The sequence below is a fragment of the Barbus barbus genome, assembly GCF_936440315.1.
Source record: "Barbus barbus genome assembly, chromosome: 4".
Classification (NCBI taxonomy): domain Eukaryota; kingdom Metazoa; phylum Chordata; class Actinopteri; order Cypriniformes; family Cyprinidae; genus Barbus; species Barbus barbus.
This window is the reverse complement of record NC_136732.1, coordinates 39,192,364-39,199,741: the sequence shown is the minus strand read 5'-3', so window position 1 is coordinate 39,199,741 and position 7,378 is coordinate 39,192,364.

Genomic DNA, 7,378 nt, shown 5'->3' with positions numbered 1-7,378 from the left:
GAATGTGATTTGATTTTGTCAAACTGAGCACACAGAGCATCAAAATACCAGCAGTTTGAGAAGCTTCATCAGTTTCTCAGAGACGAAGAAGAAGCTACAATCACTGCACTGAGGGAGGAAGAGGAGCAGAAGAAGAAGATGATGAAGGAGGAGCTGGAGGAGATCAACAGACACATCTCAGCTCTTTCACAAACAATCATAGACACGGAAGAATCTGGAAGAAGATGCAGGACATCGTCCAAAACAGTGAGTCTGGAGAAGATCTGTGCTCTTACAAACACAGTTTATCAAGATACAAGAGCACTAGATTATTCTAGTTGGCAGTAACTCAAGATCATAGTTCTGGTAGACAATGAACTATCTATTGTTCCATAAATACATTACATGTTTCAATACATGCATTATTAAAATGAATAAATAAATACATTCATAATGAATATATGATATATTAATAAACTCATTAGAAATAAATTATTTTAATAATACATTATAATAGCTATCTATGTATCTATCTCTATCTATAATCTAACAAGTTCTATCTATCTATCTTGAGAATGAGTTGAATCTTCATCAACTCAAGGACATTTTAATGGTCCACACTTGTTAAAAAGCTAAAAAAATAACAAAGCGTTTTTATTTAAAGTCCCCCTGTAGTCAAATATTTTATTCCTTAAAGCTTATCTTTGATCATCAAAATGCCATATTTAAATGTTTTTTTCTTGTGAAATTTTTTTTCTCATGCCTTAAAATAGCTTAAATGTAACTCAACACCCTTGCCTCATTTACTATACGCTGATCTATGAATATGCAAATTAGCCCCGCCTCCACTCAGTCACACCAGCCAGCGCTTCCTGATCCACTGAACTGTAGGACACATGCAAAACAATGGCATACACAGATAATGACTGATAAAACTATGTTTTTACTAGCGGACAACTACAGTGAATACTGTAACATTCGTTTAAAGTTACTTATTTGACGATGTTGTGTCCTCAAAATGCCTTTAAGACTGATTGCAGCCATTTGGGATTACAATTCGCGCCCGCAAGCATACACGTGTGAAGTAGAGGTCTTCTTGGGTCCTAAAATCCATACCCGACCCAAATCTTACCCGAACCCGACGTGCATAAATATATATCTTTTTTTAAATAAACCCGAGACAGACCCAATGAAATTAGACCCGAGTCTGACCCGACTAGCCCCGAACGTAAACGGCATTGACCTGTGCACAGCCTGCGGCCCCGCATCGGTCTGGAAAAATCCCGGGGTCCTGCTGACTGATTTAGCCTCTGCTCCATTACATTCATTCATTTTATTTACTTATTTATTAGCCTATTACTTTATATCTTTGCCTGCCTTATGGATACATGTTATTTCTGAGTTTGGCTTTCAATTGTAACCAGTGGATTTGAAATATAAACGTGATAGTTTCATAAAAATTAAATCGATAAGTTAATAAATCATGGATTTGCTTGTCTGCAACGTTATTTACCTCTTCTCCGGTGAAGGGCTTCTGCACACACAAAAGAAAAGCCTTGCATTGACATGCAGTGTAAAGAAGTGACTGGATTTTCCTGAGAGATCTCATGTCTCTAAGATGGATTTCTAAGGTTACAAATGTTCCTTTTTTTGCACGCGTTCCTCAAAAATGAACTTAACATGAACACACAAGTAGGCTACGCAGCTGGGAAAGTTTAAATCAGTTCGGGTCTAATTGGGTCCATTTGTGAAAAGCACATTTATTTTAATTACCCGAGACCCGAGGCTGCTAATACAGGACCCGACCCGTGGCCGAGGTAGAAGTTTTGGACCCGAACCCGGTCGGACCTCGCGTTTTGGGATCCAAGTGGACCCGTGAAGACCTCTAGTGTGAAGTGCAGACGCACATGTGGGAGAGGTGGGTCTGACACCGGGCTACTTTTACACTATGGCCACGGGTTATAATGCAAGTTAGCGGTTCTAAATTCACATTAAACCACGGCTTCATGGGTTTTTTGCTCTAATTTATGTTTGGTTTTGTGCTGGTATTGGTATATTTTGCATGCTAGTGATAGGAATCGATCCCTTGACGTGATTGGTTATTGGTTTGTGACGTAGCAACCCGAGGGCTGTTTCAAACCGTATTTCTGGGGGCGCCTTTGGGAAACTACAGTTTTAAGGAGAAAATACTCAGCAATGGTGTTGATTAATGGATTGACACATGATTTGTCTAAAAGCATATTAAAAACACCACATAGACAAATAAACAACATAAAAAACTTGATTTTCACCACAGGGGGACTTTAAAGCTGCAGTCCGTAAGTTTTGCCTCTTTGCCGCGTATGTTTTTTAAGAAATTCAAACAGTAAATAGCGTTTTGTGGCTCTTCAATGTGTCGTGACAGATCCCTGTATTGCCTCAGTTCAAACACGTGAACCGATCGTCTTTTCATATGTACTTAATGCACGAAATGAACATGGATAAACATCAAAAAGTGTTTTATTTCAGCCGCAAAACACACCGTCCACCGAAGTTAATCTGCTCTTCTGTCTGATAAGGTTAGAAGGGATACAGCTGTGGCTACTGGGCATGAACATTTACATGTTTTCCGAGCCAACAACGTGAAACCTATAAAAATGGTTTTAAAAATCACATGGCGTCGTAGTTTCATCACTTTAGAGTGTTGCAGTGACTGTCTTTTTGCAGTAAAGGACCTGTCCTAGTTTAATGAGTGGGAAGATGATATGAAGCGTCGCGGTAAACCTGCGTTGAAAACAGATGAGCTCCCGATCGGGGCGAAGTTCACGGTATTTTGTCAACAGAATGATAAGAGCACAAGTTTTAACATATTATTTTATTATTTCTCACTTCAGACATGTCAGATTTAAGGTACGCAAAACAAGAACTTTAAAGGAGTACCTTAGCTACCGTTACCGTGGCAGCCAACAACAGCACAGCTTAACCCTCCGCACATATTTATATTTAGTTATATTTAAAAAGTTGAAATTCAGTCGATATTTTTTACCCCATTTTAACATGTATTTCTGTGGAGGCAGGCCATAGCTGTCGGGCAAGATGGCATGGCAGCACATAATATACACGTTCTGATTGGTCAAATCGCCTGTCAATCAAACTCTTTGCGAACAGTCAATTCTTGTGTGTTTTCATGACAAAACGTGGGACCGAATCGAGTCGTTGGGTGACAGAGTTGTTGTCAGCTCCTATAGTGTGTAACTATGGTTGCGGATCATTTACATAGAGTCAGGTAGTGTGAACACCACAAAGACCAAAAGACCGACAATCAAGTCATGTAGTCTGAACGGCACAGCGATCTGCTGACGTGTAAAGTCATGTAGTGTGAACTTGGCTTAAGTAACAAGTTGCCATGTTTGTTCTGCCCAACTGAGGAAAAAAGCATTACAGGAAATCACGCTACCAATGGTGATTAAATCTAATGAGCGATTAGCTCATATCACATCAAACCGTGCAAATTATTATATTGTTATACTTTATTCTCAAATTGTTAATGTTAACAACATCAGCATTGCGTGACAATGAGTACAGTGTTTTTTAGCGTGTAGATTTCCATTTCTGTACAGTCTAATCTAATTGTCATGCCATTTAATTTCATTCACATGTGTTTCATAAACACATAATACTTTCTGGATTACAATCCGCCATCAAAATTATACTTTTAATTATTCTAGCTGCTGTGAGAAAAGGCTATAAACGATCCGTCACCTGCAGGATCCTCACATGCCTAATATAAATAGTAATATTTAAATATTACTATTTTAGAGAAAGGTTGTGATACAGATGGTAGAATAAAACATATAAAAACAATAGTGATATTGTAGTTCTCTCAGTTTATGCCCCTTGTACTCCTGACCCTACTTTTTTCTCTGTTTTGTCAACCTATTTCTTGAAGTTTTCAGATTTTGAAGTTGTATTGGGTGCAGATATGAATTCTGTAATGTTGTATATCCTAGATAGATCTGGACCAAAGGAATCACTCTGAAGCTTTGTGTTCTGACAAACTTCGGCAACGTGTAACCTCATCTTTATTGGGGAATAGTTGGCGTTTATTAAACCCTTCTGCTAAGCCTTTACTTTCTTTTCTGCGACTCATAAATCCTATTTGCGAATTGACTATATTTTCATTTCTACTTCTTTATCTTCAGCTGTTCGTGATGCCGATATCTGTTCCTCATCTCTGTCAGATCATGATGGAAATTTGTGCAGATTATCTTTGATCCCTCGGCTATCTCGTGCCACTAGATGGCGATTTAACCCTAAATCGTTACAGAATGAAAACTTTTGCAGTCAATTCAGAAATAAATTTGCTGAGTTTATTGAAATTAACCAAGGTTCAGTGGACACTTCAGAATGCAGTTAAAGTATTTATAAGGAATAACTCAATTTCATATGCCTCTTTCCTTCATAAAAACTGACAAAAAAAGATAGTTGAACTGGAATCACAGCTCCAGAATCTGACTAGAGATAATCAGCGTTGTTTCTCAGACAATACACTCAGTAAAATCATGGCGGTTAGGTCCGAACTCAATTCATTACTGAGATCCAGGGCAGAATTCCTGATCCAAAGATCCAGGCAGAATTAGTATTTTCAAGGGAGTAGACCAAGCCACCTTTTAGCCCTAAGATTACGCAACAGTGAAAAGTTTGCTAATATTTCAGCTGTGAAATCCCAATCTGGGCTCATTATGACAGACCCAAAAGACATTAATATTGCCTTTCACTCTTCTTACTCTTACCTCTATATATCCTCCGCTGATGGTGACCCTGACTCTTCTGCATCTTTTCTGTCCAACCTTGATTTATCTAGGCTGTCAGATTCAGATTCAGAGTACCTGGCTGAACCGATCTCTCTTCAGGAGCTGGAGTCAGCAGTTCGATCTCTGAACAAGGGGAAATCCCCAGACATAGATGCCATTCCAATCGAATTATATACTACTATTTGGTCAGATTTAGGCCCCCTCATGTTAGATATGATCATTTTTTCAGTTACTCAAGGCTCATTTCACCCATCTATTAATATAGCTGTTATTGCTCTCTTGTTAAAAAAAGATAAAGATCCGACTTCCTGTTCTAGTTACCGGACACTTTCTTTGATAGGGACTGATGTTAAATTATATGCTAAAGTACTATCTCGTCGTCTAGAGAAATGTATGAATAGACATGACTGATATCCACACTGTAAAAAAAGAGTAGCCCCAGAGTACACCTAACATTAAGGTGGGGCGACACGTGTCGCTCCGCCCACCCCCAATTTCATTGGTTTATAATACAGCAGAGTTTATTGATGTAGACTCATGAGCATTCTTTTATATATGTTTTTATGAATGAGCTACGCTGTTTGGCTGTATTACACAAATATTAAGTTTAGAAATTTCAGTTAGAATCAATTAGCAAATGTTTTTTTTACTTATTAGTTAGATGAAGTTCCTGTCAAACGCTTGGTATTCTCGCATCTCCGAGTACTTTGGGCAGAACAGAGCTGTGCAATATGACATACTTTAACATTGAGCAGTTTTAGCTGGGCGATGTTGATAAAAAATGATCCACTGTTTGAGATTTAGCTGTTTTGTATAGTATATATTTATATGTAGCCTTTATTTTAGGATCGGTGGATAAGCAAAAGCTTACGATGATAATTCACTGTGGTTCAGTAAGACAAAGGGCAAACCCGCAAATGGTTTTATTTTAAAGAACAACTGCGGTGACAAATAAGACAATAATACCAAATAGCCCATGAGCTGGGGGTTTTGTGTGTGCATAATGGGAATAAAAACCTTGCTGAAACTTTTTTTTTTTTTTTTGCATACAGGCCTATTTTAAATGTTTTTGTTTAAAATAGCTGTTATTAAATCTGACCTACAGCAAATATTATTATTAATGTGCTTTAGTGCGTATTTAAGCAATACATGTTCATTTTCTCTGCAACATTTTTATTTATACTTTTATAGTATATAGACTATATGCACAACTTAAATGATTGGTTTTGTGGCTCAGTCCTTTAAAAAGAACCAGGAATCACTGTACTATTGTCAGTCATCTGTCGTGTGTGTCATGTGTTCCTGCCTCTTGTGCCCTTATTTGGTTTGTTTCCTGTCCTTGTCTGATGTAATCATTAGTTTATTCGTGTCTAGCCGTGTCCGTTTATTTGCCTGTGTATTTATAGTCCTGTCTGTGTAGTGCCATTTGGTCTGGTCTACTCGTTACTCCCCGGTGTTTTGATGTCTGTGTTTGCCTTGCCTTGCCTTGTCCTGCCCTGTCTTCAGTAAAGTATGTTATTTGAGTTACGACGTGTTCCTTGATCCTCCCTGCTGTGTGCACCGTGACAACTATATTGATTTTTAGTAGTTATTATAATATTTAATAAATAAAAAAATATCAATCACAGAGAAGGTCTCTTTTACTCATTAAAAGTGCTTGCACAGATTTTCATCTCCGAGTGATTTAATATTCGACAGTTATGCAGGTCTATATGTCTACAATGATCGAGTGTTAATAATGAATCTAAATTCAACCCAGATTAGAACAGGCACACAAAGAGGGTGTGGATACAGAAATATTTTAATATCTAATGTCAAGGACACTTATTACTATAGGAACCTTTAAAAATTGTAAGAGAATCAATATAGGCTCAAATATTTTATTAAGATATAAACAAGGAAACATTGAGCTTGCCATGAAAACATTTTATTAGCACTTTATAACCTACAAGTTTGTGACTCATTGAGCAACGTAACTCATCTCTTTAAACAACAACAAAAAACGTAAAATCAGCCGCTTATGTTCGTGTTTGTCCATCTCTAAAATGCATCTGAATTATTTTAAATTATCATTATCACATTATGTCAGTTAATGAAATTACGTTATCTAACTGTAAATTTAAGTTAAAACCTCAAATGTTGGTACCATATTTTTTTTTACGGTAGAATTCTGGCAACCACAGCTGCTGTTTTTTACTGTAAATTTTACAGATTTGTTTTTTTTTTTTAACAGTGCAGCACTAAAGACACACACACACACACACACACACACACACACACGCACTGCTGTTATACAACAGATCAATGAACAATGAATATAATATGAATAGTAAAAATGATTTAGTGAGATTAATCAGACTGTAAAATGATTGATCTTGAGTTTATAAGATCCAGCATTGTCTGCCAAAACTAATATCAAGTCAGTTAATTTCAGTCACAATGTCCAGATATTTTCAGGGTTCCTACAGTCATGGAAAACCTGGAAACATCAGGGAATTTTAAAACTATGATTTCCATGCCTGGAAAAATTTCCTCCATTGTTGATCACGTACATGATAAAACTGTACATGTATTAAAGATAAAATCCACTAAAGAGTACTTTTTTC